This window comes from Rhinoderma darwinii, chromosome 8 (genome assembly GCF_050947455.1).
Source record: "Rhinoderma darwinii isolate aRhiDar2 chromosome 8, aRhiDar2.hap1, whole genome shotgun sequence".
Taxonomy (NCBI): domain Eukaryota; kingdom Metazoa; phylum Chordata; class Amphibia; order Anura; family Rhinodermatidae; genus Rhinoderma; species Rhinoderma darwinii.
This window is the reverse complement of record NC_134694.1, coordinates 59,165,978-59,180,257: the sequence shown is the minus strand read 5'-3', so window position 1 is coordinate 59,180,257 and position 14,280 is coordinate 59,165,978.

Below are 14,280 nucleotides of genomic sequence, written 5' to 3'. Positions count from 1 at the left end.
GGCAAATTTTGAAAGAGTTTTTTGTAGTGTCAATGGAAAATGAGCTCAAGGCGTTTTTGTAATTCAGCAGCATAAAATTACACCTTTTATGAACTACACAGTATAATTCCCATTGAAATCAATGAAAAAATTTTTGCAAGCGTATTTCAAGTGTATTTTAGAGCATAATACAAGCATTTTATGGTTTGAGATATGCCTGGAAAAAATGCTGTGTGAACATAGCCTTATAGACAAGGTCTTGCAAAGTCTAGTTGAGAAATGGGACTGCTTAGACAATGCAATGGCCTCATGTTATCACCGAGTACCCTCTGCATGGCAGAGCTGCAGAGCATAGTACACTCAGATGAGCTTGGCAAGGAACTAATGTAATCACAGAGGGCTATTTTCCCTTTAAATGGGTATTCCCAGAATGGACATGTCACGATCTGTGGGTATGTGGACCCACTGGGCCGTACCGCCGTTGCGGTATAGCAGCTGGCCAATACAGAGTACCAAGTAAAGTCTTTATTTGTACCAAGTATTTATTTGATAGCCGGGAAAGCTGGGTATTTTGTGTGCTCCTGCACAGTTGTCCTTTTTTGTAGGTAGTGCCACACAGCCCACAGCCCCTTGTAGATAGCAACCCCCCCTTCCAGTATAGATAGCGCCCTGAGGGAGCGGAATCCCAGTGACATCAGGGGAAACTCCTGAAGCGGAATCCCCGCTGTGAACGGGGATTCCACTCCAGAAGAAGCCAATGACGTCATGGACACAGACAACAGGAGCTTCTCCTGGAGTGGAATCACAGCGTCGGCAACGCTCCTGTCGTCTGTGTCCATGACGTCATTGGCTTCTCCTGGAGTGGAATCCCCGTTCACAGCGGGGATTCCGCTTCAGGAGTTTCCCCTGATGTTACTGTCCATATATGGACAGAGACATCAAGGAGCGGAATCCCCGGCCACATGGGGATTCCACTCCTTCAGGGAGAAACAGTGGCGCTATGTACAGGAAGGGAAGGGCGCTATATACAGGAAGGGGGGTGCTATCTACAAGGGGGCTTCAAAAAGTCTCCTCCTCACATGCACATGCGCTAGTGGATAGCAGAGCCGGGAGATACCTCCCTGCTCTTCTATAGTGCCGTCACTACCGCTATAGCAGCCGCAGCGGCTGCTAGCGGCGCCACTGCCCTCATGCCCGGAGTCGCCGCCTGCAGTCGCCATGGCTGCTACAGCAGTGGCGACGGCCACTAAATGAACAAGCGCCCGGGCGGAAAGGCGACTGCCTAAGGCTGGCCCTGGGTACAGTTAGCGAGTGGCACCTGACCCGCTGGTAGTTGCAACGGTGCAGGGATACACACACCCACTGGCGCCCCTCTTGCAGTGTGGTGGCTGGCGCCCTGTGCGACCGTACTGGTCGAACGTATCTAAGGCCGGCCATGCCTCTGAATCCAGGCACTTTTGGAGCTGATTTTCAAAGCTTGTTTTTGGTGTATTTTGCATTGTATTTTGAGGCAAATTTTTAAAGAGTTTTTTGTAGTGTCAATGGAAAATGAGCTCAAGGCGTTTTTATAATTCAGCAGCATAAAATTACACCTTTTATGAACTACACAGTATAATTCCCATTGAAGTCAATGAAAAAAATTTTGCAAGCGTATTTCAAGTGTATTTTAGAGCATAATACAAGCATTTTATGGTTTGAGATATGCCTGGAAAAAATGCTGTGTGAACATAGCCTTATAGACAAGGTCTTGCAAAGTCTACAAAGGGTCGAACACATTGAGAAATGGGACTGCTTAGAAATCCATGTCATATTTATGTAACTCTGGGCACTTCTATCCAGTCATAGAGATCTGTAATACAGCATATATGGAATAAAATTAGAAGGTCATGTCAGGATGTCACCTGTATAAATCACATATTATAGTACAATAAAAATAGAATTATAATTGTAAAATATGCAATGTAACAAGGTAGAAGCATTACCTGTAGTGTCCACAGGGTGCAAAGATTTTCCAGTAATCCAAGTATCGTGCCGGCCAGATGGACTATGGGGCAGCTATAGAGGGTGCAGTTGATAATGCCCTATGATATGGAACATAAAGTGTAGAAAGTATTACTACAGGGACAAGAAAATAAACAGACCATAAAGGGATTATAGTAAGGGTGGATTTACACGAACGTGTGCGTTTTTCACGCACAAAAAACGCTGCGTTTTGCGCGCGTTGCAGGTGCGTGACAGCTCCGTGTGTCATGTTCATATGGATGCGCGGCTGCGTGCTTTTCGCGCAGCCGCCATCATTATGACACTCCGTTTGGATGTTGGTAAACAGAAAAGCACGTGGTGCTTTTCTGTTTACATTCATTCTTTTACTGCTGTTGCGAGAATAACGCGCGTCCCCTGGAAGTGCTTCCGTGTGGTGCGCGTGATTTTCACGCACCCATTGTCTTCAATGGGTGCGTGATGCGCGAAAAACGCCGAAATATAGAACATGTCGCGAGTTTTACGCAGCGGACTCACGCTGCGCAAAACTCACGGACAGTCTGCACTGCCCCATAGACTTGCATAGGTCCGTGCGACCCGCGTGAAAACCACGCGGGTTGCACGGACGTATAGCACGTTTGTGTAAATCCGCCCTAAGACTGGCATTTCAAACGGCAGTCTTAAACTAATTCACGTCAGTGAAAAATCCACCAAATATATTAAGTGGTACACTATATAGCTCAGAACATGGCAAAGCTCTCGTGTCTTCTGAAAGCCAAATACATTCTTAGCAGCAAGGTCAAAATCAGTGATCTTAGCATGTCGATCACTGTCCAGAATCATGTTGTCTGTTTTCATATTCCTGTTAAGGATGAGTGTGAACTCTTTGAGTAAGACATGGATTAGTTGTGGTGTTTGGATTGCTGTGGGGGAAGCTGCACAGAGGCACCAACTAAACACCAAGAATAAAAAGTCAATGATATCTTACCAGTGAATAATCCCCCTGCTGTGAACAAATTACAAACCACTCAGGATTTTTGCTGCAAGGAACCTGATGGAAAAGAAAAACCTTTACACATCAAATATTCCAAATACTGAACTAATAATAACTGTAGGCAGGAATGTGGGCAAGTATACATTGTACAATATATAGATACTGTATTGTCACATTCTCTATGTCTGTACAACATCATGTAATAGTCTCATCCACACTGGAACATCAATAAGGAATAATAGTGGGATTTGCTTTTGCTGAACAATCATCCACACACAATATCATGCATTTTTATGTCTTCTAATGTGGATCTCCAGTGCGGCTCTGGTATTTAGTAATCTGGTCAGATCTCCATCAGTTATTTTATGACATAGAAAGCATGGTCCTGTGTGAAAGCAGAGGAAATGATCGGTAAGCAGTGTCATCAGCGAGGCATAAGTTACACAGTGCATCAACATGGGAGGTGAGGAGCCTCTTACTGCTGTCTGGAAGGTGCCATCGACCTGGGTGAAGAATGTGCCCCCTCCAGCAGGGGCGTAGCTAAAGGCTCATGGGCCCCGATGCAAAAATTCTTACTGCCCCCCCCCCCCCGCAAACTTCTCATGGCCGACGGTCCGCAGCTTTCAGCTGCATCGCTGGGTCTCCTAAGTGACCCAACAATGCAGCACTAGCAGCCGGGGCGTCACTAAGGCTGGGTTCACACACCCTATTTACGGACGTAATTCGGGCGTTTTAGCATTGAATTACCTCCGAAAATGCGGCTCAAAAGCGTTGGCAAACATCTGCCCATTCATTTGAATGGGTCTTACGATGTTCTGTGCCGACGGTCATTTTTTTTTACGCGCCGCTGTCAAAAGACGGCGCCTAAAAAAGACGCCCGCGTCAAAGAAGTGCCTGTCACTTCTTCAGACGTAAATGGAGCCGTTTTCCATGGACTCCATAGAAAAACAGCTCCAATTACGTCCGTAATGGACGCAGCGAAAGACGCCTGCACATGCCATTGCGGCTGAAATTCCGGTGCTGTTTTCTCCTGAAAACAGCACCGTAATCTCAGCCGTAACAGACGCTGCCGTGTGAACATACCCTCAGGGCTTAAAATGTCAGGGGAAATAGCCCCAATACATATGTGTCCGCCCAAAAAAAGTGTATAGGACACAGCATAGCATATCTATAGCACTACGACCCTATAAACTATGGATAGGATTAGATACAGTGGCTCAGCAGACAGGATCACGCATGGGCCATGTATCTAAGCCTACCATGTGATTGGCTTAGATACAGGGCCCAGCAGACAGGATCACACAACCTGTGATCCTGTCTCATGGGCCCCCTAAGCCTGCTACATCGTAGGCTTAGGGGTTGTGCAGTCCCTAAACATTGATGGCCTATCCTCAGGATAGGCCATCAATAGCTGATGTGTCTCTCGGGACCCGCAAATCAGCTGTTTTGAAGGGGCCGCAGCACTCGTACGAGAGCTGCTTCCCCTTCATTTCACTACTCGCCCACACTGTGAATCGCCGACACGGATTCACAGTGTGACCGGAATGAAGTGACAGGAATGAAGGGGAGCAGCTCTCGTACGAGTGCTGCGGCCCCTTCAAAACAGCTGATTGGCGGGTCCCGGGAGTCGGACCCCGCCAGTCAGGGCTAACCTTACCTTCCTCTTCGGCCGAAGCGGGAGTTCTGTCGTCTCGATGCTGTGCGCGGCGCATAGCGCTGTGACGTCATGCGCTGCGCACAGCGCTTGACGTCAGGACCTCCGCTGCGATCCGGAACCAGGAAGGTAAGTAAAGTATGTTACTATGGTAATAGGGGCCCGCGGCCCGAGTTACTATAGTAGCTTTTTATTGATGTGGTGCGGGGGGCCGTGGGCCCCCCTGGCTTCGGGGCCTGGTCGCAATTGCAACCGCTGCGACCCCTATAGCTACGCCAGTGCCCTCCAGTATGTCTCAGTGCAGATGTTGTTTCTACATTTTTCCAGTTGTTCCCTCTTTTTAATCATCTTGCCAGGCAGCTAAAGTCAAATGACAGTATGTGTTGCTGACCTCACCTTCCCAAAGCTGTCTTTGGCAAGTTTCTAGCTGAAGGTGAAGTTCTCTAGGGTGAGAGGGGTAGGCACACTGTTTGAGGCGGCGCCCTTGTTTCACTTATTTCGTAAGAAAAATCAGATATATTATCTTCAAATAAGTCTTTCATCTCTCTTGTAGACAATATTTGCATTCAAAAATAGTCTGTCACACTAACAAATAAACTATGACTACATTAAAATGATTTGATATATATTTAGCACATTATTGAATGGCCTCCGTGATATTCGGCATTTTTTTTAAATAAGATATTAACATCCCGTAGCATACGTAGCAGTGATATTTTATCTAGGACTTTTTATAGTAACAATAGTGTACAATATATGTAGACATTGCTGTACTTTACATTACCTTGTTTCTACCTTATAATTAATATTATTCTCTTTTTATTTAAGCAATATTGAGAAAAAATAGGAGCACACGGCTGGTATTGTAACGAACAATATAGATGTGGTATCTGTGATATCACTCTCAGACATACAGTATACACTTTAAACTGCTGCTCTGTCTTGGTCTTTTCTCTTTGACCTCACTGACTTTGCTCTTACCCTGCTCCTCTTTGGGTCTCTTGCACACCACAGGTTTAGAGTTGGTGTTCTTTCCATTCTCCCTTTCTTATTTGGGACCTCATCTTCTTACTTATATAATGTCTTCTCTCTTTTGTTGTGTTCTTCTCAGTTTTCTCCACAGGAAGCCAAGTAGATGACATTCTGTGCTCTTCTCTCTCCTGTGCAGGTTCCTGGCTTCTGTATGATGTTCTGAGGAACCTTTCTGCTCTCAGATAAAGTTTCCTCACAGTATCTCCTTTTACTACTACTCTCATTTTCTTAATCGTGCGTCCCGTTCAGTTTTTGTCCCAAGATTTTTCCCTTATCATTTAGGTGCTAAGATGAGGACAGACAGAATATACAGAACTTTATGATGCAAAGAAATGAGTAATTATTAGTGTTAGCTTAGTTTTTACTGGTAGTAAAATATCACTGTATTATTACCTTTGATATTGCTAGGGTTCGAGTTGCCAAGGCTGCCAGTGCATTACATTGGGCACTGGCTCAGTGCAATGTAATGTAACACTAATGATCAGTACAAGTCTCCATTTTACTTTTGCCTGTGCAAAAATGAACTTATTGAGGACCTAATGTCAACTCTGAATTCTATCAGCCAATTATCATTTCACCTATCCTATGCATAAATAAATTGATCTTGGGCTTTAAACCCATGCTATTAAAAATGTATGGTGCCAGGTTAAAGCCTCTCATCTTGCAACATATTAGGAGGAGGTTGGGCACCAGATACCATATAGAGAAAACAGAAGTGTTTTTTTACTTCTCTCTAGACACAGCACTCAATGAGCATTGTGTACAGACTAAAGCCAGTGACAATGCAATGGCCTCATGTTATCACCGAGTACCCTCTGCATGGCAGAGCTGCAGGGCATAGTACACTCAGATGAGCTTGGCAAGGAACTAATGTAATCACAGAGGGCTATTTTCCCTTTAAATGGGTATTCCCAGAATGGACATGTCACGATCTGTGGGTATGTGGACCCACTGGGCCGTACCGCCGTTGCGGTATAGTAGCTGGCCAATACAGAGTACCAAGTAAAGTCTATAGTTCAAGCAAGTGTACCTGTGGTGGTTCAGACAGTAGCGATGACTAGGCTCAGATGGGACCTTGGCAGCAGACACCAGGCGTGTTGTAACACAGCAGACAGATCGGTGGTACAACACGACTCCAACTCTTTAAGGCACAGGAAAAAGGTAGCATGGGATACAGGATACAGGTAGCAGGTACGGGAACACTGGGAACTGGAAGACACTAAGGGACCATTTGCAAAGACTAACACGGGTAACACAAACAAAGCTCAGGCAATGAAGGAAGGGGCAGGCCCCTTCTTATAGTCCAGGGTGATCATGGGCGCAATCAGTTAAATTAAAACATGTGTGCTCTAGCCCATTAAGGCCGGGAATGAGCTCGAGCAAGCACCCTAGTGGTCACTGCGGGACAGGACGGCCGCATGTGCTGGCATCTCTGGGGAGGAAGACGTCTGCAGGATGATAGGAGTCTGCACTCGGCGACCGCGGCTGTTACAGGGCAATTATCACCTATCCACAGGATAGGCAATAAGTGTATGATCACTGGGATCCAACCAATGAATAGTATGGGCGTCATGAGCCCCCGTTCCTTTTCACTGCATGCCCCGCAGTGAGGAGGAGCTTGACTGGGGTGGAGGATGAGCATGCACCCTGCCACACCATTCAATGTCTGTGGGACTGACAGAAACAGATAAGCACTGCACTAGGTTGTCTCCGTCAGTGCCATAGAATTTGAATAAAGTGAACCACACATGCTCGTCTGCTGCTCCATTCAAATTATTTCTCACTGCGGTCGTGAAGTGAGGAGAAACAGGATTTTGGTTTGGTTTTGGACCCCCATTAAAGTGAGCGGTGGGGCGAGAAGCAATCAGACACTTATCACCCATCCTATGTATAGGTGATAATTGTCCATTCTGGGAATGCCCCTTTAATTGGGGCTCCTACAGCTGCCCAAGTTACAGGGAAAACTGTATTGTAAAAAATAAATGACAAATATGAATATCCTACGAAGTTCTTTGTAAAACATTAATGAAGTATAAAGAAAAAAACCTAAGCATCCAACCCAAACTATAACCCAAACTATACCCATAGCCCCACCCATATCATCTAAATCTACAGTCACAGAAAGGAGAACCCATTTTAGTACTTTATTTATGTGTGACTATGCAATATTAAAAACAAAATAAATAAAAATAAGGAAAATTGAAAATAATTGGTCATTTTTGTACTATGAAAGAAAAAGTATTAGGCTGGGTTCACACAACCATGTTACGTCCGTAATGGACGGAACGTATTTCGGCCGGAAGTCCCGGACCGAACACAGTGCAGTGAGCCGGGCTCCTAGCATCATAGTTATGTACGATGCTAGGAGTCCCTGCCTCTCCGTGGAACTACTGTCCCGTACTGAAAACATGATTACAGTACGGGACAGTTGTCCTGCAGCGAGGCAGGGACTCCTAGCATCGTACATAACTATGATGCTAGGAGCCCGGCTCCCTGCACTGTGTTCGGTCCGGGACTTCCGGCCGAAATACGTTCCGTCCATTACGGACGTAACATGGTCGTGTGAACCCAGCCTCATAATTTAAATGGTATAAAAACAATTCTATTTAGTGCAAAAGATGGAAAAAATATTTTAATGTCTGGCCAATGAATCTCTAAACTGTCTGGTTATCATGGGCAAATGATGTGGTTGTTAATATCACTCAGTATTTTGTTTTGGTTAATGGAAACTTCTCATGGATGGGTTATTTTAAGATTGGAAGGTCTACAATATATACAACTCTATCATAGCTAAGCTATTTAACACCATTGACCCCATTTAATTGCTCCAAAGCACCAATCACAGGGTCAGAAGTGTGTCCCACCCCTGACCTATTAGACACAAGCAATTCCCGTCTCCTAGAAGTCAGGGATATTGAGAATTGTGACCTGTGACTAATCTCAGTTCGGCTGAATTGCACAGCGGTATAGGGTAAAGGATTTCCCAGTCCTCTAATTGGCCATTTTTAGGGTTGTTCAGTAGATACAATTGGACTCTCTCATTTAGCATTATTATAGCATCTGTCAGATATTCTAATATAAAAGGAAATGTCATCAGAGCAAGCCCCCATGGCAGTTTCGGACTGGAGTACCTTCGGCCCACAAGAGGAAATAATTCTTGGGGCCCACCCGTCAGCTATATAGAAATAATGCAACCACCCTTAATTGTGTAGTAAAACGTGTATAGTAAACCAAAGACCAATATTACCACTACATAGTGACCATATAGTGTCAGACACCAGACTTACACAGGCGCTCTGCAGACCATATATCTTAAAGGAGTTTTCCCATCTTAGACAATTATGGCGTATCTACAGGAAATGCCAAAAATGTCAGAAAACAGGACAGTTTTATTTTGCTGCTCGGCTGTTCCCATAACAACCATACAACAGAATAGAGAGAGAGCTGGGCGCACGCGTGACCCTCTCTCCACTGGTCTCCGCCTGGATTCTGCGGCCAGTTCTACATATAGGTGCGGGTCCCAGAACTTGGACCCGCATCTATAAGACATTTTTGGCATTTCCTATGGATATGTCATAAATGTCTAAGATAGGATAACTCCTTTAATACAACAGAGTGAAATCCAGTGACTCACCGGTGATGTCTTCTCAGATTGGAGTTGCTCACTTTTTCTTTTCTTCTTCATCCAGCCCAGATTGCTCTGACGCCTTCTCCCGACTACAAAACGCCTCTGCAGAATGTGCAACTCAAACATGTTTGGCTTCTCGCTTTTCTAGCACCTCCCCATCCTCTACAAAAACCTCACCATTTATAGTGCCCCAGATGGAAATAATGCCCCCTCGGTGCCACACACTATAATAGTACCCCCCTTTAATAGTGCCACACACAGCTATCTGTAGATAGTGCCACACACAGCCCTCTCTGGTAGATAGTGCCACACAGAGCCACACAGAAATGTTTTGAACCGGGTGGCCCTGCCTACAAGAGTAAACAGCGGGGCAGAGAGACAATGTCTCTCTACTCCACTGCTGGATAAAAGCAGCTCGCTGACTGGGCGCACTGGAGAATCCTCCGTTCCTCCGGTGGGCCAGTTCGCTGCTGCCCCTTGGACATGACTATCCTGAACCCCGCACCTTTATATCAGAGATATCTAATACTATTTAGCTTGAGTGCCACATTCAATTATACCAAGCAGTGATGAGCCATTAGGCAGTAAGGAAAGAAATATAATTGTATACACAAAAAAATTATTTTATATTTGTATTTTACTTATATATGTATTTAGATTTAAATAAATATATATATAGAGTCAACTATAGAAATATACAAGAATAGCATCATATATAGTAAACAGGACAGTGATTTTTCACTATAAGGGCATGACCACACATGGCGGAATTCCTCCGCAACTGTCCGCATCGATGCCGCACAGAATCTGCGTTGCAGATTCTGCAGCGGATCTGCACAAAATGTGCAGTACATTGATGCGGACTAGCTGCTGCAGACTGCAGGAAAAGTGCTTCTCTTCTCCCTATTCAGTGCAGGATAGAGAGAAGGGACAGCACTTTCCCTAGTGAAAGTAAAAGAAATTCATACTTACCGCCCGTTGTCTTTATGACGCGTCCCTCCTTCGGCATCCAGCCCGACCTCCCTGGATGACGCGCCAGTCCATGTGACCGCTGCAGCCTGTGCTTGGCCTGTGATTGGCTGCAGCCGTCACTTACACTGAAACGTCATCCTGGGAGGCCGGACTGGAGACAGAAACAGGGAGTTCTCGGTAAGTACGAACTTCATTTTTTTTTACAGATACATGTATATTGGGATCGGTAGTCACTGTCCCGGGTGCAGAAACAGTTACTGCCGATCGCGTAACTCTTTCAGCACCCTGGACAGTGACTATTTACTGACGTCTCCTAGCAACGCTCCCGTCATTACGGGAGCCCCATTGACTTCCTCAGTCTGGCTGTAGACCTAGAAATACATAGGTCCAGCCAGAATGAAGAAATGTCAAGTAAAAAAAGCAAGACGCATCCGCAGCACACATGACATGTGCATGACAGCTGCGGACTTCATTGCGGAACTTTGAATCTCCATTGAAGTCAATGGAGAAATTCCGCCATGAGTCCGCCACTGCTCCGCAACAGACAGAGCATGCTGCGGACACCAAATTCCGCTCCGCAGCCTATGCTCCGCAGCGGAATTGTACGCATCGTGTAAACGAACACTGCTAAATTAAAGTGAAAGTCAATGTAGAAACGGCTCCGCTGCGGATTAACGCTGCGGAGTGTCCGCAGCGGAATTTAAGTGCAATTCCGCCATGTGTGAACCCGCCCTAACTTTACTGATTGAAGTAACCTTTTATGTAGCACTTGTCGCAATAAGCAGGGGTGCTAAAAAAAAAATTACCTTTTTTGCTCTCTTTAGGCCAGGATCACACATACAATTTTGATGAAGTTTTTGTGGCAGTTTTTGGCTCAGTTTTTTTAGCCAAACACAGAAGTGGACACAAAAGTTAGGAGATGCATGAGTCTTTTCTATATAGGGTATGGCCACATGGAGCAGCACTGACCCGGCCGTGATGCGACCAACAACCGCGCTGGCACCATAATGGCCACGCGTTGTTGCGGGTAAAATGCCCCTTTACCTGCAAAATTGTGCGGTTATAAAGGGTGTATTAATTAATGACCATACCATTTTGCAGGTAAAGGTCCGTTTTACTTTACGAACGCATGCCCATTAACAGGCTATTTGACAGCAGCGCAAAACATGGGTAGGGTCCATTTTCACTGATCCGATTCACCTACTAAAGTGAATGGGTCTGTGAAAACTATCGGGTGCCATTTGGATGCTGTGGAATGCGGCCCGAGTGGTACTTGGTCGTGTGCAAGAGGACTAAGGATGTAGACGGTGATTTGATATTGACAATGTTGAAGAACCACAGAAGACAGGCGGAAGTGTTGTCATCAGAAAGCAAGGACAAGCACTCTGCTGAGATGGAAGTACTGAAAGCAGAATATAATTTTTAAAATATTTTGTTGTATTTTTGAAAAAGTATTATAATGATATTGTGTTGTCTGTGTATTGTCAGTATGTATTGCACTGCTCCTACCACCCCAGGTATCAGTAGGGTGTCTCTTTCCTGCTCCATGAGTGGCACATGGCCTACTCTACATATCTCACACATAGCAATGCATCATTCAGCAAATCTTTAATTGTAGGGTAATTCCCATCAATTAGGCACCCAGAGCGGACATGGTGTCACACACCTGACCTTTAACCAGTGCAGTCAGAATAATCCGTTAGTGTTTTATTTTAATAAAAGCTGCACGCTGCGTCCTGCCCTGTGCGGAATTCTGTACTTTAATTCCAGAATTTAATCACTTCCAGCTGCCGGCAGATGCAATGTGAAATCAGATTGGGGCCAGAACTGCACTGAATCCCACTGCCTGTCAGTAACTGGAATAAAAACAGGCAGCTTAACCCCTGGAACGCTGGACTGTCGGGTGCCAATGATTGCGTTATTCCTCCTAGTGCTTGGATCGTGGTGCAGTGAGGATATATGGATATTATGTGGAGCTGTCTCTCACAATGAATAAAGCTATGAGCACATGTGTGTTTACTACAGCTGCCAAGTGTGGTAACCCTTTCAGAACCACAGATTGACAGATGTTATGGTAATGCTAAAGGCTGCTGAATAGCAAGAATGGTAAGAGCCCATTTACCCAGCGCAATTATCGCTCAAATGTGAATAATAACGAGCGGTCGGATGGATAATTGCTCCGTGTAAATGAGCAAAATGATCACAGATGACAGATAAAAATGTCTTTAATCATTGAAAAACATATATAGAACTTTGTGCGATTCCCAATGCATGCATATACTTTTATGTTATGTCTGTGTAAATGGACGTATTAATGAAAATAACGCTATTGCCTATTACCAATTACTATGTGTAAACTACTCTTAACTGAAAAAGGATCTTTATGGTATATAAAATATGTGGAAAGAGTTTTTAATAGATTACTTCTTAAAAGTGTGATCAATTCTTGACGTCAAAGGCCTAAAGCCTACAACATCTCTGCTCCTGTGTCCCCATCATATTGACATTGTAAGGAATTACAGCACCATCCATACCAATGTCTACATCCATACTGACTCGAATAGTGTCAGTTATATGTCTATATGTGTGGACATTGATGTGTGCGGTGATCCATCTGCATCACCAGGCAGAATGGGGGTCAAATGACACCCGTTCTCATGCTAGGTCCATTCAGTGAATATTACAAAATTTTCCATTGTAGGAAAACCCCACTAAGGTAAGATTTAAGTCTTTTTACTTTTTAAAATACAGCTTCTCTGAATTCTATATACAGAGCAGCTATATCTAGCGCTATTCACTGAATCCGTCAGTTCCGTGGACTTGATGGGTTCTGTGACAGCGGGTCCTGCGCGTCTCTGACACACAGGATCCACCTGCAAATTATCACATCTAAGTTCATCTAAGGCTGGTTTCTCACCTGCTTTGAACTATTGCATTGTTCTGCTCCATCAAAGGAGTAGAACAAAGGAATAACGGAACCAACTGTTCTGTTGCACAACGGACGCCACCGGTTGCTGCCGGAATCCATTGACTTCAATAGGTTCCGTCGGATTGCTATTGGGGCGTCCGTGATTTTACCAGACACAATAGCGCAGCATGCTGCAGTATTGTCTCCGGTAAACTCTGGTAAACCCTGCCGGATCCACGACGGAGCCTCTGACGGAGATGTGACCAAAACTTTAGATTTATGTAATAGTTTAAAGGTGGATCCTGCGTGTCAGAAACACGCAGGACCCGCTGTTACTGAACCCGTCAGGTCTGTGGGACTGACGGATTCAGTGAATAGCGCTAGATACAGCTGCTCTATATCTTAAAAAGAAAAAAACTATTTTTAATAAAATGTATTTACAAAGTGTATCAACACACTAATGCACACTTTTATTTAAAAAAATAAAACACTTTCAAACATTTACATAACCTTTAAGATTGTTAATGGCCATGCGGTTTTGCGGGTAAAATTTCTGTTTAGCTAGAAAATAGTGTGGCCGACAACAATCTGTTTGAAAATCCCACCCACTGCATAAGGACGTGCTTTGTGGACACCGCTACATAGGACTGTACCCTAAAAGTCAGTGTGTTCATTTTATGGGTACTGTCACGATGCGGGGTGTGGACCCACTGGGCCGTACTGCATAGCGGGATGGCAGCTGGCCAAACAGGTAGGTATAAAGTTCAATTAGTTCAGCGAGGGTACCTGAGACAATCGTAGGCAGTAGCGAGGCAGGCACGTCCAGGACCAGGCGGAGGGAAGTCGTCAGGTGAGGCGTAGCAGATGAAGCATAAGCTGTAGCACAGCACGGCAAATAGCACAGCACGGCAATAGCACTAGGTAGCACGGAAACAGGATACGGGATACAGGAGCAAGGTACACTGGGAAACTGGAAGACACTGGGAGACCATAAGCATGACAAACAATGGGTAATGAACAATGCTCTGGCAAAGAGCAAGGAGACCGAGCCCCTTTTTATAGCCCAGGGCATCCTGGGCTAGATTGCAGAGTTCCTGCAAAAATGCGCGCACTGGCCCTTTAAGGCCATGCAC